The sequence below is a fragment of the Tenrec ecaudatus genome, chromosome X, assembly GCF_050624435.1.
Source record: "Tenrec ecaudatus isolate mTenEca1 chromosome X, mTenEca1.hap1, whole genome shotgun sequence".
NCBI lineage: Eukaryota > Metazoa > Chordata > Mammalia > Afrosoricida > Tenrecidae > Tenrec > Tenrec ecaudatus.
In genome coordinates, this window is record NC_134548.1 from 83564691 (window position 1) to 83588731 (window position 24041).

General features: G+C 42.2%; 1 protein-coding gene and 1 pseudogene across 2 annotated transcripts in view; one reads left to right on the forward strand and one right to left on the reverse strand.

Moving 5' to 3' along the window:
- The window catches only part of ZDHHC15 (zDHHC palmitoyltransferase 15), a 174296-nt gene that overhangs the window by 19326 nt on the left and 130929 nt on the right, over positions 1-24041 (reverse strand). The gene's annotated exons all lie outside the window — the stretch shown is intronic.
- On the forward strand, positions 15090-15176 carry LOC142435170 (small nucleolar RNA U3; annotated as a pseudogene).

A 24041-nucleotide genomic window follows, 5' to 3' on the forward strand; every position in this document is an offset into this window, starting at 1 on the left:
CTTAACAACTGTGAGGATGATACAGAATTTGGGCATTATTGTTTAGTCCTGTCGTGCTTAGGGTCGTTTTGAGTTAGAATCAACTCAATAGGATTTAACGAAGCAAACGCTAAGCCTACATTAGCTAAGTAATTGTTAACGTCACCTATATGGCAATGAGCACATCAAATCTTGTGTTAGGCTTATGTTTTTCTGACCCTTCTGCGTTAGTCTGGGTTGTCTGGAGAAATAAATTCATAGATACTCATACGTGTATAACAAAGAGCTTTATAGAAAAGAGTGATTGTATATTGATAAAACATTCCAGCCCAGTCCAGATCAAGTCCATAAGTCTGCTATTAGCCCATATGTTTGATACCAGTCAGTAAGTTCCTCTTCAGACTCACACAACACATGCAATGACGCTGAATGGAGGAAGATCATGGACCAGTGGGTGGAAAGTCTTCTGGATCCAGTGGCAGTGGAAACATTTCAAGGTTACATGGCTCCTCCAGCTACAGGGCACTAGCGTAACTCCATGTGTCTTGTCAGTTGGAGTGTGTCTAGGGAGTCAGTAAGTGTCCTGCCTCCAGCAGGCTATTTGTCTTCTTAGCGGCTCTAAATGAGGTTATCAAGCTGCAACCTGATTGACAGGCTAAACTCCACCCCATTCACTCTTAAGCCTCAAGTTGATAATAGATTATGTTAATTACCACACTTTCCTTACAGTGGAAAATTCCTTGCTAGCAGAGGCCATCTTTGATATATGTTAGTGTCTCTCCAAAGTACCAAGTCTAAGGTGTTCCCTGAGAAAATACTTTGGGAATTGAATTGCTTGATTAAAGGCTGTGGCAGTTACATAATCTGTCAGTTTGCGAAGGGGTAGAATCTAGCCTGTCAATCAGGTCACAGCTTGATGACCTCATTTGGAGGCATGAAGGAGATTAATAGCTCACTGGAGACCAGACACACTCTCTTCTTGTATCCCTGGGAGACATTCCTGTTGAGAAACCAGACAGAGCTACACTGATGGATCCAGAACCCTGTAGTTGGAGGAGCCATGTGAAGACCCATGCCAGCACTGATATGCTTCCACCACCACTGGATCCATAAGACTTTCCACCACTGGCCTGTGATCTTCCTGTATTCAGCAGCATTGCATGTGTTGCCTGAGTCTGAAGAGGATATTATAGACATATGGGCTAATAGCGGACTTATGGACTTGATCTGGATGGGGCTGGGATTTTTTCTCAACATGCAATTACTCTTTGATATAAAGCTCTCTCTTACATATATATGAGTGTCTATGAATTTGTTTCTCTAGTCAACCCAGCCTAACACAAAGGAGAACATATTGAAGTTTTCAGGGATTTCATTTTACTTGGATCAACAATGCCCACGGATAGAGCAGTCAATAAAATAAATGGCATGCTGTATTAGGTATATCTGCTGCAAAATTATTAAAAAGTACAGATGTCACCCTGAGGACTAAGGTGTATCTGAACCAAGCCTTGGTACAAACAGGCACCCCCTCGGGGAAGAGCTTTCGTAGTACATATTTCCCTAGTTAGGAGAACATCTTCGAGCAGCTCGCTCTGACTTAGTGCACTTAGTGGCATCGCCTGGAAGGTTCTCTCTGGTCAGAGTGAATTTTTCCATAATAGCTTCTAACCTTATTTTTTGTGGTGGCCAATTTAAAAGAAGAGCGAGCAGCTGTGAAATTTTGTTTCCTGCTTGGGAAAATGGCACAGAAACTGTTGTGATGTTGAACACAGTTTACAAGGACAACGCTATGGGAAAAACTTAAGTGTATGAGTGGTTTTCTCGTTTCAAAAAAAGCGAAATATTGATTGATGACAACCCTTGTTCTAGAGATCTGTCAACTTCTAGAAAGGGCAAAAATGTCAACAAAATTTATGTACTTGTGCTCAAAGGTTTCTGACGGAGCACTTAAGAAATGAGGACATTACGTGAGCTGCCTTGGAGCTCAGTGCGGCGAATTGTAACAGACGTTTTGGGAATGAGAGGAGTTGCTGTGAAGTTTGAGCCTTGAGTCCGGACTGAGCAGCAAAAAGAGCGAGGAGTGGAAACATGCTGTGTCTTCAAAGAACAGCTCCGAAGTGACTCAGGCTTTTGTCCATGATCATTATGACTAAGTCCCCACTCCGTGCTGGTCTACCCACTTTTCGCAGCTAGGGACAGCCCAGGGTCCTAGGTGAGGCAGGCAGGGCTACTTCCTCGATATACATTTCTTGATATAAAGTTCTTCCTTATATATATCAGTGTCACTGGTTTTGTTCTCCAGAAAATTCAGTCTAACACAAATTGGTACCTAGAGTGGAGTTCTAGAAAAACAAGTCATAAGCAGGGAAGGGGGAGGCATGTCTGACCGCTGCCTTATGGCAGTGGAATGGCACTGGCTCTTTCTTCTCCTTTGGGTATCCAGAGAAGATCAGATATGGAGGCACCATTTACTCGGTTGATATCTGGATCTTTTGCTATGGGTCCAGGCTCAAGGAAGCATGGAATTTTGTGAAAGGAAAGGGCATGGGATGTGAAACTTGAGATTTTGTGTGTGTGTGTGTGTGTGTGTGTGTGAGAGTGAGTTAGTGAGAGAGTTAGGGAATGAGTGAGAGAGTGAGTGAGTGAGTTAGTGAGAGAGTTAGTGAATGAGTGAGAGAGTGAGTTAGTGGGAGGGTGAGTGAGTGAGTGAGAGAGTGAATGAGTGAGAGAATGAGTTAGGGGGAGGGTGAGTGAGTAAGTGAGAGAGTAAGTGAGTGAGTGGGAGGGTGAGTGAGTGAATTAGTGAGTGAGTGAGGTTGAGTAGGAGGGTGAGTGAGTTAGTGAGAGAGTGAGTTAGTGAGAGAGTGAGTTAGTGAGAGAGTGAGTGAGAGAGTGAGTGAGTGAGAGAGTGAGTGAGTTTGTGAGAGAGTGAGTTAGGGAGTTAGTAGGAGGGTGAGTGGAGTGAGTGGGAGAGTGAGAGAGTGAATGAGTGTGATCCAGAGTTAGTGGGAGGGTGAGTGAGTGAGTTAATGAGAGAGTGAGTAAGTGAGTGAGAGTGAGTTAGTGAGAGTATGAGTGAGTGAGTGAGTGAGTGAGAGTGAGAAAGTGAGTGAGATAGTGAGAAAGTGAGTGAGTTATGGAGTTAGTGGGAGAGTGAGTGGAGTGAGTGAGAGTGAATGAGAGAGTGAGTTAGTGGGAGGGTGAGTGAGTGAGAGAGCTAATGAGAGAGTGAGTGAGTGAGTGAGTGAGTGAGTAGGAGAGTGAGTGAGTGAGTGAGAGTGAGTGAGTGAGAAAGTGAGTGAGAGAGTTAGTGGGAGGGTGAGTGAGTGAGAGAGTGTTAGTGGGAAGGTGAGTGAGTTAGTGAAAGAGTGAGTGAGTGAGAGAGTGAGTGAGAGAATGAGTTAGTGAGAGAGTGAGTGAGTGAGTGTGAGTGAGTGAATGAGAGAGTGAGTGAGTGAGTGAAAGAGTAAATTAGTGGGAGTGGGAGTGAGTGAGTGAGTGAGTGAGTGAGTGAGTAAGTGAAAGAGTGAGTTAGGGAGTGAGAAAGTGAGAGAGTGAGTTAGTAGGAGTGGGAGTGAGTGAGTAAGTGAAAGAGTGAGTTAGGGAGTTAGTGGAAGGATGAGTGAGTGAGTTAGTGAGTGAGTGAATGAGTGAGAGAGTGAGTTAGTGGGAGGGTGAGTTAATGAAAGAGTGAGTGAGTGAGTGACAAAGTGAGTGAATTTGTGAGAGAGTGAGTTAGGGAGTTAGTAGGAGGGTGAGTGGAGTGAGTGAGTTAGTGAGAGAGTGAATGAGTGTGAGAGTTAGTGGGAGGGTGAGTGAGTGAGGTTGAGTGGGAGGGTGAGTGAGTGAATTAGTAAGTGAGTGAGGTTGAGTAGGAGGGTGAGTGAGTTAGTGAGAGAGTGAGTTAGTGAGAGAGTGAGTTAGTGAGAGAGTGAGTGAGAGAGTGAGTGAGTGAGAGAGTGAGAAAGTGAGTGAGTTTGTGAGAGAGTGAGTTAGGGAGTTAGTAGGAGGGTGAGTGGAGTGAGTGAGAGAGTGAATGAGTGTGATCCAGAGTTAGTGGGAGGGTGAGTGAGTGAGTTAGTGAGTAAGTGAGTGAGAGTGAGTTAGTGAGAGTATGAGTGAGTGAGTGAGTGAGTGAGAGTGAGAAAGTGAGTGAGATAGTGAGAGAGTGAGTGAGTTATGGAGTTAGTGGGAGAGTGAGTGGAGTGAGTGAGAGTGAATGAGAGAGTGAGTTAGTGGGAGGGTGAGTGAGTGAGAGAGTGAGTGAGCTAATGAGAGAGTGAGTGAGTGAGTGAGTAGGAGAGTGAGTGAGTGAGAGTGAGTGAGAAAGTGAGTGAGAGAGTTAGTGGGAGGGTGAGTGAGTGAGAGAGTGTTAGTGGGAAGGTGAGTGAGTTAGTGAAAGAGTGAGTGAGAGAGTGAGTGAGAGAATGAGTTAGTGAGTGAGTGAATGAGAGAGTGAGTGAGTGAGTGAGTGAGCAAGTGAAAGAGTGAGTTAGGGAGTGAGAGAGTGAGTTAGTGGGAGTGGGAGTGAGTGAGTAAGTGAAAGAGTGAGTTAGGGAGTTAGTGGAAGGATGAGTGAGTGAGTTAGTGAGTGAGTGAATGAGTGAGAGAGTGAGTTAGTGGAAGGGTGAGTTAATGAAAGAGTGAGTGAGTGAGTGAGTGAGTGAGTGAGAGAGTGAGAGAGTGAGTGAGTGAGAGAGTGAGAGTGAGTGAGTGAGAGAGTTAGTGAGAGAGTGAGTGAGTGAGTGAGTGAGAGGGTGAGTGAGTTAATGAGAGTGGGTGAGTGAGTGAGTAGGAGGGTGAGAAAGTGAGTGAGAGAGAGAGTGAGTGAGAGAGTGAGTGAGAGAGTTAGTGGGAGGGTGAGTGAGTTAGTGAAAGAGTGAGTGAGTGAGAGAGTGAGTGAGAGAGAGTGAGTTAGTGAGAGAGTGAGTGAGTGAGAGAGTGAGTGAGAGAGAGTGAGTTAGTGAGAGAGTGAGTGAGTGAGAGTGTGAGTCAATAAAAGAGTGAGCTAGTGGGAGGGTGAGTGAGTAGGAGTGTGAGTGAGTGAGTGAGTGAGAGAGTGAGAAAGTGAGTGAGTGAGTGAGTGAGTGAGTGAGTGAGTGAGTGAGAGAGTTAGTGGGAGGGTGAGTGAGTGAGAGAGTGAGTTAGTGGGAAGGTGAGTGAGTTAGTGAAAGAGTGAGTGAGTGAGTGAGTAAGAGAGAGTGAGTTAGTGAATGAGTGAGTTAGTGAGTGAGTGAGAGAGTGAGTCAATGAAAGAGTGAGCTAGTGGGAGGGTGAGTGAGTGAGTGAGTAAGTAGGAGGGTGAGTGAGTGAGTGAGAGTGAGAAAGTGAGTGAGAGAGTGAGTGAGAGAGTTAGTGGGAGGGTGAGTGAGTGAGAGAGCAAGTTAGTGGGAAGGTGAGTTAGTGAAAGAGTGAGTAAGTGAGTGAGAGAGTGAGTTAGTGAGAGAGTGAGTGAGTGAGTGAATGAAAAAGTGAGTTAGTGGGAGTGAGTGAGTGAGTGAAAGAGTGAGTTAGGGAGTTAGTGGGAGGGTGAGTGAGTTAGTGAGTGAGTGAATGAGTAAGAGAGTGAGTTAGTGGGAGGGTGAGTTAGTGAAAGAGTGAGTGAGAGTGAATGAGTGAGTGAGTGAGAGAGTGAGAAAGTGAGTGAGTTTGTGAGAGAGTGAGTTAGGGAGTTAGTGGGAGGGTAAGTGGAGTGAGTGAGTTAGTGAGAGAGTGAATGAGTGTGAGAGAGAGTTAGTGGGAGGGTGAGTGAGTGAGTTAGTGAAAGAGTGAGTTAGTGAGAGAGTGAGTAAGTGAGTGAGAGTGAGTAAGAGAATGAGTAAGTGAGTGAGTGAGTGAGTGAGAGAGTGAGAAAGTGAGTAAGTTTGTGAGAGAGTGAGTTAGGGAGTTAGTGGGAGGGTGAGTGGAGTGAGTGAGTTAGTGAGAGAGTGAATGAGTGTGAGAGAGAGTTAGTGGGAGGGTGAGTGAGTGAGTTAGTGAAAGAGTGAGTTAGTGAGTGAGTGAGAGTGAGTTAGTGAGAGAATGAGTGAGTGAATGAGTGAGTAAGTGAGTGAGAGTGAGTGAGTGAGTGAGTGAGAGTGAGAAAGTGAGTGAGTTTGTGAGAGAGTGAGTTAGGGAGTTAGTGGGAGGGTGAGTGGAGTGAGTGAGAGTGAATGAGAGAGTGAGTTAGTGGGAGGGTGAGTGAGTGAGTTAATGAGAGAGTGAGTGAGTGAGTAGGAGGGTAAGTGAGTGAGTGAGAAAGTGAGTGTGTGAGAGAGTTAGTGGGAGGGTGAGTGAGTGAGTGAGATAGTGGGAAGGTGAGTGAGTTAGTGAAAGTTGAGTGAGTGAGAGAGTGAGTGAGTGAGCGTGAGTTAGTGAGAGAGTGACAAAGTTAGTGAGTTTGTGAGAGAGTGAGTTAGGGAGTTAGTGGGAGGGTAAGTGAGTGAGTGAGTGAGAGAGTGTGTGAGTGAGTGAGAGAGTGAGTGGGAGGGTGAGTGAGTTAATGAGAGAGTGAATGAGTGAGTGCGTAGGAGGGTGAGTAAGAGAGTGAGTGAGTGAGAAAGTGAGTGAGTGAGTGAGTGAGAGTGAATGAGAGTGAGTTAGTGGGAGGGTGAGTGAGAGAGTGAGTGAGTGAGTGAGTGACAGAGAGAAAGTGAGTGAGTTAGTGAGAGAGTGAGTTAGGGAGTTAGTGGGAGGGGGAGTGAAATGAGGGTTAGTGAGAGAGTGAGTTAGTGGGAGGCAGAGTGAGTTAGTGAAAGAGTGAGTGAGTGAGAAAGTAAGTTAGTGAGAGAGTGAGTGAGTTAGGGAGTTAGTGGGAGGGTGAGTGAGTTAGTGAGAGAGTGAATGAGAGAGAGAGGGAGTTAGTGGGAGGGTGAGTGAGTTAGTGAGTGAGTGATGAGTGAGTGAGTGAATGAGTGAGAGAGTGAGTTAGTGGGAGGGTGAGAGTGAGAAAGTGAGTGAGTTTGTGAGAGAGTGAGTTAGGGAGTTAGTGGGAGGGTGAGTGGAGTAAGTTAGTGAGAGTGAATGAGTGTGAGAGAGAGTTAGTGGGAGGGTGAGTGAGTTAGTGAAAAAGTGAGTTAGTGAGAGAGTGAGTGAGTGAGAGTGAGTTAGTGAGAGAGTGAGAAAGTGAGTGAGTTTGTGAGAGAGTGAGTTAGGGAGTTAGTGGGAGGGTGAGTGAGTGAGTGAGTGAGAGAGTGTGTGAGTGAGTGAGAGAGTGAGTGGGAGGGTGAGTGAGTGAGTGAGTTAATGAGATAGTGCGTAGGAGGGTGAGTAAGAGAGTGAGTGAGAAAGTGAGTGAGTGAGTGAGTGAGTGAGAGTGAATGAGAGTGAGTTAGTGGGAGGGTGAGTGAGTGAGTTAATGAGAGAGAGAGTGAGTGAGTGAGTGACAGAGAGAAAGTGAGTGAGTTAGTGAGAGAGTGAGTGAGTTAGTAGGAGGGGGAGTGAAATGAGGGTTAGTGAGAGAGTGAGTTAGTGGGAGGCAGAGTGAGTTAGTGAAAGAGTGAGTGAGTGAGAAAGTAAGTTAGTGAGAGAGTGAGTGAGTTAGGGAGTTAGTGGGAGGGTGAGTGAAGTGAGTGAGTTAGTGAGAGAGTGAATGAGAGAGGGGGGGAGTTAGTGGGAGGGTGAGTGAGTGAATGGGTGAGAGAGTGAGTTAGGGAGTTAGTGGGAGAGTGAGTAGTTGAGAGAGTGAGAGAGTGAGTGAGTTAGTGAGAGAGTGAGACAGTGAGTGAGTGAGAGAGTGAGTTAGGGAGTTAGTGGGAGGGTGAATGAGTGAGAGAGTGAGTGAGTTAGTGAGAGAGTGAGACAGTGAGTGAGTGAGAGAGTGAGTGAGTTACTGGGAGGGTGAGTGAGTGAGTTAGTGAGAGAGTGAGTAGTTGAGAGAGTGAGTGAGAGAGTGAGTTAGGGAGTTAGTGGGAGGGTTAGTGAGAGAGAGTAAGTGAGTTAGTGAGAGAGTGAGACAGTGAGTGAGTGAGAGTGAGTGAGAGAGTGAGTTAGGGAGTTACTGGGAAGGTGAGTGAGTGAGAGAGTGAGTGAGTTAGTGAGAGAGTGAGTGAGTGAGTTAGAGAGTGAATGAGTGAGTGAGAGAGTGAGAGAGTTAGGGAGTTAGTGGGAGGGAGAGTGAGTGAATGAGTAGGAGGGTGAATGAGCGAGTTAGTGAGAGAGTGAGTGAGATAGTGAGTTAGTGAGAGTGATTGAGAGTGAGTGAGAAGTGAGTGAGAGAGTGAGTGAGTTAGGGAGTTAGGGAGTAAATGGGAGGGTGAGTGAGTGAGTTAGTGAGAGTGAGTGAGTGAATGAGTGAGAGTGAATGAGAGAGAGTGAGTTAGTGGGAGGGTGAGTGAGAGTGAGTGGGTGAGAGTGAGTGAGGGAGTGAGAAAGTGAGTGAGGGAGTGAGAGAGTGAGTGAGTGAGGGAGGGAGTGAGAGAGTGATAGAGTGAGTGAGTGAGTGAGAGAGTGGGTGAGTGAGTGAGAGAGTGAGTTAGGGAGTTAGTGGGAGGGTGAGTGAGAGAGTGAGTGAGTGAGGGAGTGAGAGAGTGATAGAGTGAGGGAGTGAGAGAGTGAGGGAGTGAGAGTGGGTGAGAGTGATAGAGTGAGTTATGGAGTTAGTGGGAGGGTGAGTGAGTGAGAGAGTGAGTGAGTGAGTGAGTGAGTGAGTGAGTGAATGAGTGATAGAGTTAGGGAGTGGGAGAGTGAGTGAGTGAGTGAAACTTGAGATTCTTGGATGGCTTAAACTGCAAGTGCAAGGAGAACAGCTGTTTTTGGAGTTTTGCAAGGCACAAACTAGGTTGCTTAAAAATTAAAAAAGCCTGATAGAAGGCAGGCTCACTGGCTTCACCTTGTCCTAGGCCTGAAGCCACATGCATATGAATGGGATGGTCTGGAGGAAAGAACATTTAACTTGAATGTTTTTAAATGCTTGTGTTTAGGATTCTTTGTTTAGCTGGCTCTACTAGGATTATAATGCATTCTCCTACCTGTGTTACAGACATAATGCATACTGTAAATGAGTATTACAAATTATGCTTAAAGAGAGTTTGTAAATCTACCTTTAGCCTTTAATAATTGGATTTGCTAAGAGGGCAGTAAGAAATTGCCCAGAAGCACAGGCTTTTGTTTTGAACCAATGCAGAGTTTGAAGACAGGGCCTCACCCAGAGCCTTGAGTGTCATTTGCATTTGAAAAGATATGCAGCCCCACCCACAACTGCTGAGGGACTGAAGAATAAAAACTGCTAGTGGGTTAGAAAAAGTCTGTGCCAGTCAGAGAATATCCACTTCCAGCACTGAAAGTTAAAGGGGGCCTGCAGGCAGCCTGGTATTCCCTCTCCTCTCCCCTCCCCTCCGCTCCCCTCCCCCCCTCCTTCTTCTTTTTCTTCTTCTTCTTCTTCTTCTTCTTCTTCTTCTTCTTCTTCTTCTTCTTCTTCTTCTTCTTCTCTCTCTCTCTCTCTCTCTCTCTCTCTCTCTCTCTCTCTCTCTCTCTCTCTCTCTCTCTCTCTCTCTCTCTCTCTCTCTCTCTCTCTCTCTCTCTCCACCTGAATTTACTTATTGAGTAGAAGTGAGGGAAAATACAGGAATAACGAGATAAGTTGAATTTAATCACTGGTACCTATCAACCTGGACACAGACCAAAACTGAGAGATGAGGAAGGGTTGGCTGGTCTGAAGTTTAAAGAGCTGTGTAGAACCTAAATTTATGGCATTACCTAGTCTGAGGGGACTAGAGTTGAAGAGAATATGTTAAAAGGCCAGACGGTCTGACGTGCAGGGAATTGTGTGAGTGTATGTGTGTGTGCGCGCTCAAGTTTGCAACTGCTAACTATTGACCTAGTTTAGAATGGCTATGACTAGTTAACCAGGACTCAAATGAATTGAAAGAGGAAGATGTTGACCCTGTGAAGTGGTATACATTGCTAAAGTCTTCAGACTGAACTTTGCTTATGGATGCAAATACTCAGTTACAACTGGAATGATAATTCTTCACATCAAAGAACATGCTTGTCTCCTCAGAGCATTGGGTTAATAAGAATGGGCAATTTAGAAATTGGATATCCAAAATAAGGGAAGATGAAGGCAGAAAGTGGTTGGCTTATAAATTTTCATGAGTATTTTTTAGTCTCAAATAAGTGGAACAAGGGATAATTTCTACCAAGTAGTTTCCTCTTTTACTAATGGGTCTGAAAAAGAGAAGATGTTGATAGGATTATCTCAGTCACTACCACTGAGTCAGCTCTGACTCATAGTGACCCTTAGGGCAGGGTAGAACTTGCCTGTGGATTTCTGAGACTGTAACCCTGTAAAGGAGTAGAAAGCCTTGTTTTTCTCCCATCAAGCAGCTGGAGGATACAGTTACAGGTGATTGTTTACAGAACTACAAAAGTGCCAAGTTGGCAAGGACTGTGATAGTTCTGTTTCAACTTGCCATACTTGTAAGAAGATGTGGGTGGCGTTCAACCTATCAATCAGCTCACAGGCTAGTGACTTCTCCTGGGGGTGTGTGGCCTATGGTAGAGAACTGGTCTTTTGCCTTCCTGCTTGCTTAGAATATGTGTCTGGCTTCTGGGGCTGGGGGCCTATCTGGCCTGCTGGCCCTGGGAATTTTGGGTGCCTTGCTATGTGCCTGCCAACCTTGGACTGATGCAACTTTGCCCTCACTGGTCTGCGATCCCCATCTTCCTGCTTTGTCTTTGTGCTTCATGACTAGAAGCTGCGTGAGTCTGTAGGGACCTCTAGCTAACATCTGACCCATGAATATGAGTTGGACTGGGCCACTTCCTTAGATATAAATTTTTTTCTTGATATGAAGGTAAATAAATAAGCATCACTGGTTTTCTTTCTCTAGAAAACCCAGCTAATATAACAATTAAGTGTGAAAAGTCCTATATATAGAATATATTAGGCATTCAATAAATGCTAGTTTCTTTCTCCTCCCCCTTCTTTGCCTATCATATTATTATTATTATTATTCAACTAGCCATACTGTTTATATATATAAGAATAGTAGAAGAAATAACCTTTTAGGAAATAACTCCTCTCAATATATGAAATATGCATTCTGGGGAAATCAGGCTGGTAAGATGCCAGTATCTTGAATTCCTATAAAGAAAGCTGGTAAAGCAGGGAAGGGCTGAGACTGAAGGCTTTTCAGTAGTGGATACTGCCTGTCTCTTCATGAGACTAAATAAAGGGCACTTGGTGTTCCTGAAGGAGTAGATTCTTTGAAGAAGAGAGTATGGGTTTCATTTAAGACTCTTTTAAAATCCTGTGTCTGAAAACTCCTCAGGCAAGAACATACTGGTCTGGTTTGCCCTGAGGAACTAAATAATAGAGAAAATAATTTTCCTTCAAGCAAGACTCAATGACTATGCTTCTCTTTTAAGCAAGATTCAATGATTGCCTCTCATTGGGAAGTAATTTTCCAGAATATCACCTAGAGAGGTAAACAAAGAATAAAGCTAAAGAACAAAGAACTACAACTCTAAAGAACAAAGCTCTTGATTTGGAAAGCTTCTTCTCTCTGAACCAGGGCACTTGAATACAGGATGTACTAGCAGAGTGAGTTCTGATGGGGAGATGAACTCTCGACAGTTCTCTCAGAAGTTTTAGGGAGTTGAGCAAACTCTGGCACAGGAAACTGTACTTTGATGTTGTTGTGATTAGATGCCATTGAATCCCGTAGAGACCCCACCCACAACAGAATGAAACACTGCTCAGTCCTGCACCGTCCTCATAATTTTTCCCATGCTTGAGACCATTGTTACAATCACAGTGTCGCTCCAACTCCTCGAGGGCTTTCTTCTTTTTTATGCCCCTCTCCTTTATGAAACATGACATCCATCTCTAAGGGACGGTTTTCTCCTGAAAACACCTCCAAAGTATGAAGGGAAAAGTCTTGCCCTCCTTGCCTCTAAGGAGCACTCGAGCACTACTTCTTCCGAGACAGATCAGTTTATCTTTTTCAGCAGTCCACGGCACTTTCAATATTCTTCTCCAGCACCACAATTCAAATGCAGTGATTCTTCTTCGGACTTCTGTATTCAGTGTCCAACATTTACATGCGTAAGAAGCAATGGAAAGAACTATGGCTTGGGTTAGATGCACCTTAGTCTTCAAGGCAACATTCTTGTTTTTCAGTACTCTAAAGAGTCTTGCAGCAGATTTATCCAATGCAACTCATCTCTTGATGGCTGCTTCCACGAGCACTGATTTTGGAGACAAGCAAGACACAATCCTGGACAACTTCATTAACAAGATGTTACCTATTGGTCCAGTTATGAGGATATTGGTCTTCTTTACACTGAGTTGTAATCTACAATTTGTCTGTCAGTTTGTTGTGCACTGGTGGCTTGTGTGTTGCTGTAATGCCGGAAGTGATGTCACTGGTATTTCAAATGCCAGCAGGGCCACCCAGAGTGAACAGATTTCAGCAGAGCTTCTAGATTTAACACAGACAATAAGAAGGACCTGCTACCCACTTTGGAAGAAGGAGGCACTGAAACCTTATGCAGAGCTTCCATTGTCAGATAGTGAAAGAAAGCCTAAACAAAGGAAGCAGGACATTGTTGGAGTCAGTGCCAACGGATGGGTCCCTCAGGTCAAGGGTATTGGAAATGTGACTGAGGGGGAGCTGCTTTTGCAGAGTGGAGTTGACCATGATAATAGGAGTCAGGTAAAGCCTGTGGGATCTGCATTTGCTGATGGGGCATTACTCAAGGTAAGAAGGAACAGCTACAAAAATTTGCTAATGATCAGAACTTAGGGTATGCAAAGAATGAATCACGAAAACACGAAAGTCAACAAAAATGAAATGGAACACACAAAGTTCAATATCCTAGATATCAGTGAACTGAAATAGACATGAATTGGCCATGTTGAACTAGAAAGCCATACTGTTTCCTATGCTGGGAATGACAAAATCAAGAGAAATGGCATTGATATCAAAGAGTTCAAGAAAGAAAGAAAATGTTTTGAAATGGCTTGTGGCAACAATAGTACAATTATGCTCAATTAATTTGAATAATGGGATGTTATCACATCTGTAACAGCTCCCAACAAAATGATTAATTCAAAAAAAGAGGAATGGCATTACATTCATTGTCAAAAAGGACATTTTAAGGCCTATCTTGAAATGCATTGCTATCTGTGATAGGATTATATCTTCTCCCTTCAAGGAAATCCAATTAATACAACTATTATTTAAATTTATGCATCAACCACAAAAGCTAGTCATGAAGGAATTTAAGAATTCTACTAACTTCATCACTCAGGAATTGGTCAAAATTTAATCAAGATGCAATGACAATTATTGGTGATTGGAATGCAAATGTTGGAAATAGTGAGGAATGAACAGTAGTTAGAAAATACAGACTTGATGATAGAAATAAAGCTGGAGATCACATGATAGAACTTTGTAAAACCAATGACGTGTTTGTAGCAAATACCTTTTTCCAAGACATAAAAGGCGACTGACTATACACATGGATTCTCCAGATGGAATACATAGAAATCAAATTGACTACATCTGTGTGAAAAGATGATGGAGAAACTCAATATTAGCAGCTAAAACCAAGTCGTGCTGACTGTGAACAGACCATCAATTCCTCATATGTAAGTTCAGAATAAAGCTGAAGAATAATAAAACAAGTCCACAAGCCAAATGTGACCTTGAGTGCGTCCCACCTGAATTTTGAGAACATCTCAAGAACAGACTTGATGCACTGAACAGTAATTACAGAAGACTTGATGCACCGTGGAAGGACACAAACACCATAATACACGAAGAAAGCAAAAGGTCATTAAAAAGACAGAAAAGAAAGAAAATATCAAAATGGATGTCCGAAGAGACTCTGAAACTTGCGCTTAATTGTAAAGTAGCTAAAGCAAATGGAAGAAATGATGAGGTCAAAGAGCGTAATATAAAATCTGAAGCGCAGCTCGAGAAGACAAAGTCAAATATTATAACGGAATGTGCAGAGACCTAGAATTTGAAAGCCAAAAGGAAAGGACATACTCAGCATGTCTGAAACTCAAAGAACTCAAGAAAAAATTCACGCCTCGAGGTATAATCTTGAAATATTCTATGGGCAAAATAGTGACTGATGTAGATAAGTATCAAAGGAACATGGAAAGAATGCATAGAATACTTTGACGGGCGTGTTATTACATCATCCTTCTGAAACGTTTCCCTCACACCATGCCCCTGCTCAAGAACTTTCAAATTTCCCCCAGTTCCCAGAGAATAAAGTTCTTAGTCTTCCCTTTAGGGCTCTATCATAATCCAATTTTGCTAGAGCCGTAGAGTAGACAGAAATGGAAGTCACATGGTCTCTGATTTCAAGGAAGTCCTGTCCCTCACTGCTCAAACATGTTGCTGGAACCAAGCTCCTTTTCTTTGTGACTTTCTTTGTACGTATTCCTCTTCCTTGTAACCTATCCATTTGATAGTTAACTTTTTATTGTGAATTGGATGAGAGTTCACAGAGCACAGATAATTGGTTTTCAATACAATTATCTTTAAGGCACAGAGTTTACTTCTTCAGTGATGCTTTACCAGATCAGTCCAGCCAACAGGTTCTTTCTTGTCCTTGATTTCCTATACCAAGAACTTTATGGTCCTACTCATTTGGTCAATTACATATCCTCTATTGTGTTTTGTTAGGCAACTTTTCATGTGTTGTGCTTAATCTCTCCAAATCAATGCAAGATCCTTGAGTGTTATGACCACACATCATAACAACTCTATAAGAGCAATGTAATATTCTTAATGCACTCTCAATAAACCTGAAATCTTTATTCTGTTATTTTTTCTGACAGGCTATTTATTATGTCTATAGAAACGAACAGATTAAAATTAACCCAGGAGCCCCTTTTGTTTTACTACTGTTTTTAGTTTTCTTTGATTTGGTGCCATCCTCACAGTTAATAAATCCATCCTTGCAGCCACTATGCAAATCCACCTTGTAGAAGGTCTTCCTATTTTTCTTTTACAATAAATTATTATATTGCTGGCGCTTTCAGCTCTTATAACACTCCATATATCAATTGTATCAAGCAAATTTATACATATGTTGCCATCATTTTCAAAATATTTTCCTTCTGCTTGAGCCCTTGGTATCAGCTCTTTTTTAAAAAAAATCATAAGACTATACTTTCAGGGATCATTTCTATAGTCCGTGACTAGAGAAGTTCCTCTGAGCGTGTAGAGCACCAAAAAAAAAATCATTTTATTGGGGGGCCCATACAACTCTTATCACAATCCATACATCCATCCAGTGTGTCAAGCACATTTGTACATTTGTTGCCATAATGATTTTCAAAGCATTTTCTTTCTACTTGAGTCCTTGGAATCAGCTCCTCATTTTTCCCTCTCCATCTCCCACACTTCCTCCCTCCCTCCTTGATAATTTATAAATTATTGTTATTTTGTCATGTCTTACACTGACCTATGTCTCCCTTTACCCACTTTTCTATTGTCCAACCCCTGGGAGAGGGTTATATGTAGATTGTTGTGATCAGTTCCCCCTTTCTCCTTCCCCCCTTCCCCTCCCCCTCCTGGTACGGCTACTCTCAATATTGGTCCCAAGGGGTTTATTTGTCCTGGATTCCCTGTGTTTCCGGCTCATATCTGTACCAGTGTACACAATCTGGTCTAGCTGGATTGGTAAGGTAGAACTGGGATCATGATAGTGGGGGTGGCGGGGAGAGGAAGCATTTAAGAACTAGAGGAAAGTTGTATGTTTCATTAGTGCTATACTTCACCCTGCCTGGCTCGTCTCCTCCCCATGACCCTTCTGTAAGGGGATGTACAGTTGCCTACAGATGCACTTTGGGTCTCCACTGCGCACACCCCCTCTTTCACAATGCTATGATTGTTTGTTCTTTGATACCTGATACCTGATCCTATTGACACCTTGTAATCACGCAGGCTGGTGTGCTTCTTCCATGGGGGCTTTGTTGCTTCTCAGCTAGATGGCCGTTTGTTTATCTTCAAGTCTTTAGGTCTTCCTATTTTTCAATGCCCTTCTACATTACCAAGTATGATGTCCTTTTCCAGGGATTAGTCTCTCCTGATAACATGACCAAAGTATGTGAGATGAAGTCTTGCCATCCTTGCTTCTAAATATCATTATGGTTGTACTTCTCCCAAGACAGATTTGTTTGTTCTTTTAACAATCCATAGTACTTTCAATATTCCTTACTAATACCATAATTCAACAGCATCCATTTTTCTGTGGTTTTCCTTACTCATTGTCAAACTTTCATGTGCCTATGATGTGACTTTTCATACTATGGCTTGAGTCAGGCATACCTTAGTACACAAAGTAATACCCTTGCTCTAATAATTTAAATAGGCTTTGAGCAGCAGATTTACCCAATGTACTATCTTATTTAACTCCTGCTCCCAGGAACACTAAATGTGGAGCCAAGCAAAATTCAATCCTTGATAACTTCAATCTATTCTCCATTTATCATGATGCTGTCTACTGGTCCATTTGTGAGGATTTTGGTTTTCTTTACATTGATTTGTAATCCATACTGAAAACTGCTTGTCATTTATTTTCATCAGCATGTGCTTCAAGGCATCCTTGATTTCAGCAAGCGTGTCATCTGCATATTGTAGGCTGTTAATAAGGTTTCTCCAATCCTGGTGCCTCATTCTTCTTCATATAGCCCAGCTTTTTCGATAACTTGCTCAGCATACAGATTAAAGAAGTATGGTGAATGGATACAACTCTAATGCACACCTTTATTTTCATTCCCGTGAGCAGTTACTAATGAATGTCCTATAAGGAACGCCTTACACAAATAAAGGAGCAGGGAATTGGGCTATGTACAAAAGCCCTTTTAACACTGGAAAGGAGGCCTGGCGCTGCAATGGCTACGTGCTCAGCTGTCAGCCCAAAGCTTGATGATCCGAGCCCACCCATGAGAGAAAGACCAGGCGACCTGCTTCCGTCCAAGAACACCTACGTGGGCAGTTGAAGGGCCACAAGGTCACTGTGAGGCAAAAAAGAACTTGATGGCACCTACTAACAGCAACAACAATATACTGGAATGTAAAGTCAGTGCTTTCCTGAGTAAGTATCCAGGGACATTTGAGAAGAAGCTTAATTTCTCCAAGCCTTGGTTATCACTAAGGTCAGAAAGCCACGTTCCAACATTGTTTTAATAGAGATTTTGATTTTTTAAAGTTAACAAAATAAAGAGTTGATTTCTAGTCTCATTAGTCATCTATAAAAGCAGTTTGGCTACTTGAGGAATGTTCAGTTATTTTTCTATTTCATTTTTTGAAAATGTTTTTCTTGTCAGAGAGTACCTGGCACAGGTTGTACACAACTGTTGTGTGCCCTGGACGGGGTCCTGGCTTGATGATCTCTAATAGATTCCCCAAGCAGGGTGACTGAGGAGCTGAGTGAGAACAAGGAAAGGAACCGGCTCTACTTCCTTTAGAAGCCTAATGGCCAGAGAGCATATGGTTATACTTCACCGATGTAAACCTCGGTGTTTATTAGAGCAAAGCTAAAACTGGGTTCAGAATCTGTCAAATAACTACAGTGCACATGTCCGTGGCAATCTTTTATGAAGGCTTGAATATGTAGGCAAGGCCATACTAATATTGAAAGACATATTAGTATGGGTTTAGATTTGTCCTAGAAAATAGGGGGAACAGGGACAATCCCTATAAATGCTGGGACAATTTTTTCACAGGAAATCTCTGTCAGAAAGAGTTTAAACTAGAATCTTGAAGTTTTTCTACTACTGTGGGAGATAGAAAAGTTATTCCCCATGATGTCCCCCATAATAGATGCCAAACCTAAGGTGCTGTTTGCTAACACATGGTCAATGAGTATACACTTGGAGGTCAACTGCTTAAAGGTCAACTACCTGAAGGTTGTCAGCTATCTAGAGCAATGGGACCCTATAGTCTGTCCCACCCTTAGTAAAGCCCCTCCCTTCTGATAAGGCTTAATAGATTGCTCCCCTGAAGGAGAACCCAAAGATACCTAAGGTCAAGCCAACTAAGGGACGACCAAACTTGAGCTGTCATCTTGATTCTATCTTGTTACATGAATGCCTTCCTGTCACGTGTATGCCTCTAGTGCCGCTCCTTCCTATTGTATGTATACCCTTAACTCATCCCCTTACTGTCAGGCACATATGCTTATTGTATAACCCCTTCCTGTAACATATATGGTTCCCTGTAATTAAGGGGGCTTTCTACCCCTAGAGTGCATATAAGCTTGGTTGGAAATATACTTTCTCTGCACGGAACTGGCTGCTAAATTCATGATGGTCCCAGAGGTGAGTACTGTCATGCTTTACCTTGTCTGGTGTCTCTTTAATTTTACCCCTCAATCACACAACCGCCCCTTGGACCTGTTCGATTGTGGGGGCTGGTACCACACAGACTACTATGCTGAGCTCAGATGATTGGCTTTCCTTACATTCTGGACAAATCTATACCTAAGATAGCAACCTCATGTGAGATTGTTGAGAAAGATACTTCCTAGCCAATCATAATACATTACTACCATTGTTCAATTTGTGTTTCATTTGGGCTTCTCTGTGAAAGGTGCAGCCATTTCCCTAGTATGAGGACTGAAGGTCATTTGCAGTTGTTTACTTGAATCAATGTTGAAACAAACCTTTTATGCTATCCCCGCCACCTTGGTGAGACCTTGAAGAATGAATTTTCCTGATAAATGAATTATACTTCTCATTAGGATAAAGTATTCGTGAATGAGAACTTCTCTGGATCAAGCTACTATTCAGTTACTGGTGCAGACAAAAGGGTAACTGTTCTACTGTTGGCATTTTGTCAATATCTCTATTAAGTTCTTGGCCCTAGTTGATACCTTCTCAAAGAGATCGTTGAAGCTTTAGGTGTTACAGGAAAGTGTGGTGAAGAAAGCAGATGGTGCATGGCTATCAATTGGAATAGTGGCTGGGGCCTTGAAAATTTGTATTCAAACAAGCAGTCATCTAAGCGAGGCATCAACTAAGTCCACAATGAAGAAGCACACCAACCTGGTGATAATAAAATCCAAATATGATGAAGAGAAAAGTATCAGAACTTAAATTATGAATATCCAATTGTGAATATCCATAGAAGACTATGGAGAACCATGGGAGCCCAAGATCCGTCTGTAGACTATCTAGTCAATTTATGTCTCTGGCAGATCCCCTCTGGCCACAGGCAAGGGACTCAGACAGCTTTATTATCAGACAGAGATTGTTGTAAACTTGATTATGGTAGATCGAACCATGGTATAATATGATACTTGCTCAGTTGACCTCCCTCTTGACCCAACCTGAATTTACTCTAGGCTCAAATATTTTTGCTTGTTCCACAACAGAAATTTCCTGTCTGGTTTTGAAAATATTAGTGACATGTTTACTTTCTTGCTCTTTATTTTTATCTTTATATTATTCTTATTATTTTCTTCTTTCTGTCTCAGTTTGTTTTTATTAGGTCCCCAGTTGGTGAAGGACAGAAGGTGTGCATGCATAGAGACAATAACTGATGCAATGGTTTATCCAGGAAGGGGGGGGGCAATGAAGATGTGGGGAGTTGGGGAGCAAGCAATTAATCAGGAAATGGGGAGGGAGCATAAGAATTGATTGTGATGATGTGTATACAACTATTTTAAAAAGCAATTTAACTATGGAAGTGTATGATATATGAATATCAACAAAACTACTACTAAAAAAGAAAGAAACTGAACTTGACCAATGGCAACCACAGGTGGAGGAAGAGTTCTTGCTTAGGGGGCATTGAGTTTACTTTAATGGTGGTGGAATAATTTGGAAAAGGATATCAATAATGGTTGAACAACATGAAGACTATAATCAAGGGCACTGAGGTAGTTGTTAAATTGGGTTTTTTTGTTGTGTATGTTCTTGTAACTATTAAAAAATAATTACACACAGAAAAAATCTGTTAACTTCATGGCCTAGGGGATATTGACTGTGACCACAGCTCTGTGTTTCCAGGTATGCTGAACCTCAAATGCCTAAGGCCAAAGGGTACAGCAACTAATGTGCAGGGACTGATGGTTGGAAAATGGGTGTGTTACTTACTGAAACAATTGATAAAAGGACATAGAGCATTCAGAAAGAAATCAAAGCCATAAAGGTAAAAGTAATATGGTAAAATGAGTTATGTAACGAAATATGAGGGTAAGTCACAAAGTATTGCTACTAGGGCTTCATTTCATACATGCATGGGTTTATCACAAACAAAATATGTTTAAACACATCTCTGCAATCAGTGGATAAATGAAAGAAAGTTCTCTCAGTAATACACTTGTCTCAGTCCTGTTAGGGTGCCTTTAAAAAGAAAAAGGATAAGCAAAAATAGTCACTTCCAACGGGATCTGCTGGGTCAGCTAAATTCAAGGCAGATAAGTCATCACAGAAAAGTTAGGACAAAAGTGGTTTTTCCCCCCACGGTCTTATTTATTAAACCAGGACAATTAAAATATTTTCTGCATATAAAACAGCTTGCCTGTGAAGGGGGAAGTGCAGAGTGGAGACCCAAGGCCCAAGTGTCGGCCAATGGAGATCCCCTCAGAGGGGTTTGGGAGAGATGGGTTAATTAGGGTGCGAGGTAGTACCGATGAAGAACACAGCTTTCCCACAGATCCTGGATGCTTCCTCCCCCCAACTACCATGGTCCGAATTCTACCTTGCATGACTGGATAGGGCAGAGGCTGTACACTGGTGCATATGGGGGCTGGAGATACAGGGAATCCAGGGTGGATGATACCTTCAGGACCAAGGGTGTGAGGGGCGATGCTGGGAGAGTGGAGGGTGAGTGGGTTGGAAGGGGGGAACTGATTACAAGGATCCACATGTGACCTCTTCCCTGGGAGAGGGACAGCAGAGAAGGGGGGAAGGGAGACTCCAGATAGGGCAAGATATGACAAAATAACGAGGTATAGATTACCAGGGGCACATGAGGGAGGGGGGAGGGGGGAGGGAGGGGAAAAAAAGGAGGACCTGATGCAAGGGGCTTAAGTGGAGAGTAGGTGCTTTGAGAGTGATTGGGGCAGGGAATGTATGGATGTGCTTTATACAATTGATGTATGTATATGTATGGATGGTGATAAGAGTTGTATGGGTCCCTAATAAATGTAAAAAAAGAAAAGAGGAGAAAAAATGATTAGGGCAGGGACTGTACAGATGTGCTTTATACAATTGATGTATGTATATGTATGAACTGTGATAAGAATTGTATGAGCCCCTAATAAATTGTTAAAATTAAAAAAAAAATTTTTAAAGATAATTAAAAAAAAAAGAAAATGATTAGGGCAAAGAATGTACAGATGTGTTTTATACAATTGATGTATGTATATGTATGGATTGTGATAAGAGTTGTATGAGCCCCTAATAAAATGTTTTTTAATAAAATAAATAAATAAATAAAACAGCTTGCCTGAAGTTCTCATAGTGCTTCAATGCTCAAAACTCTAGATTTTTGTGCTACATCACAAGGAAAATAGTTTTTAGGGATTCCAACAGGGCACCCTGGATACGATCTTGAATGGTAGAGGGCTGAATTTCATTGGGAAACTTTAAATCATCTACCCAAAGCCCTGATCTTTACCCTACACATTACTTTTTGCCCCAAAACTCAAAGAACATTTCAAATTCCCAGGAGAATGCAAAAACTGCCATTTTGACATGGTAAAAATGTAAACAAAACGGCAGAATTCATCAGGGAAGAGTTAAATAAATGAAGTGCTGCTTTTTGAAGCATATAGACATGGATAAACAATCTGGAGGAGAAAACAATGGGACTGATGGCTCCCAGGGGACATGGAAAAGGGGAAGGTGGGGGAAAGAAAGGGGATGTCAACAAACCCAGGGACAAGAGAACAACAAGTGATCTAAAATTGATGACGAGGAGGGCATAGGATACCTGCTGGGGCTTGATCAAGGGCAAGGTAGTTGAGAGGAATTACTGAAACCTGAATGAAGGCTGAGCATGATAGTGGGACAAGAGGAAAGTAACAGGAAATAGAGGAAAGAACTAGGAGGCAAAGGACATTTATAGAAATCTAAATACAGGCATGTACATATGTAAATATATTTATATATATAACGACAGGGAAACATCTATGTACATATATCTATTTGTTAAGTACTAAGGCAGTAGGTGGACATTGGGCCTCTACTCAAGTACTCCCTCAATGCAAGAACACTTTGTTCTAATAACCTGGCATTCTGTGATGCTCACCTTCCCGAAACTATCACTAAAGACAAAGTGGGTGCATAAGCAAATGTGGTGAAAAAAGCTGATGGTGCCTAGCTATCAAAATATATAGCAATTGGGGCCTTAAAGGCTTGAAGTTAAACAAGTGGCCATCTAGCTGAGAAGCAGCAAAGCCCACATGGAAGAGGCACACCAGCCTGTGTGATCATGAGGTGTTGAAGGGACCAGGTATCAAGCATCAAAGAACAAAAAATGATATAATTGTGTGCTCACCTTCTTGATACGATCGCTGAAGACAAACGTGTGCATAAGCAAATGTGGTGGAGAAAGCAGATGATGCCTGGCTATCAAATATATAGCGTCTGGGATCTTAAAAGCTTGAAGGTAAACAAGTGGTCATCTAGCTCAGGAGCAACAAAGCCCACATGGAAGAAGCACACCAGCCTGTGTGATCACTAGGTGTCGAAGGGATCAGGTATCGGGCATCAAAGACCCAGAATTTAAAAAATCACATCAATGTGAATGAGGGGGAGGGCAGAGTGGAGAACCAAAGCCCATCTGTAGGCAATTGGACATCCCCTCACAGAAGAGTCACAAGGAAGAGACGAGCTAGTCAGGGTGCAATATAGCACCAATGAAACATACAACTTTCTTCTAGTTCTTTAATGCTTTCTCCTCCCCCCCCCACTATCATGACCCCAATTCTACCTTACAAATGTGGCTAGACCAGAGCATGTACACGAGTACAGATAAGAGCTGGAAACATGGGGAATTCCGGACAGATAAACCCCTCAGGAACAATCATGAGAGTAGTGATGCCAGGAAGGTAATGGGAAGGTAGGGGTGAGAAAGGGGAACCAATCACAATAATCAACATATAAGCCCCTACCAGAGGGACAGACAACAGAAAAGCGGCTGAAAGGCTACAGTGATCAGTGTAAGACGTGAAAAAAAATATTGATTTATAAATTATCAAGGATTCATGAGGGAGGGAGGGTGGGGGAGGGGTCAAATGAGCTGTTACCAAGGGCTCAAGTAGAAAGAAGATGTTTTGAGAATGATGATGGCAACAAATGTACAAATGTGCTTGACAAAATGGCTGAGATAAGAGTTGTACGAGCCCCAATAAAATGATTTATTTTAAAAAAAGGAAAATAAAATGATGATGGCAACATATATACAAACGTGCTTGACATAATGGATGGATGGGTGGATTATGATAAGGTCTAAAAGAACCCCCCAATAAAAAGATTAAAATAATTTTTTTAAAGAAGCATATATATATAGATAGACCTCGATGGAGATTATGTTGGGAAATGCACTCAAATTTCAATATTGTTGTTTAATAGATGTTTCTACGATTTTGTAGCAATGCTTTTTTACTTACCCTGTCATTATGCTAAGGGGGTTCTTTATGGTCTCACAAATAGGCTGGCTGTAACTTACAGCAGTTTGCATTTAACAATCATCCCAATAATCACATCTATCTTGTTACTACAGTGAAAGGCAGGCGTGGTCATAGGCATCATTCAACTAATTTGGAGGAAATGAATTCCAATTTTGAATAGAGCAAAAAGACATACTTTAATCACTAATGGTTTTTCTGCAAGCTACAGGATAAATTCGAGGAATCAAAGAAACTAATAAGATAAAATAACTGGGCCATTTCCTTAAAATTCTAAAATGTATCTGCAAGTCTCTCAGAAGTCTTTGAAAAGATGCTTGCTAAAATCTCCTTATAACAATAGTCTGAACTGTACACTTTTGTGTACCTTATTTCAAAAATCTCATCAGAAAAGTCTATTTCAATACATTGATTTAATAAAAGCATTTCTTTATATTATGCTTTATTGTACTAAAATATGTGAGAAA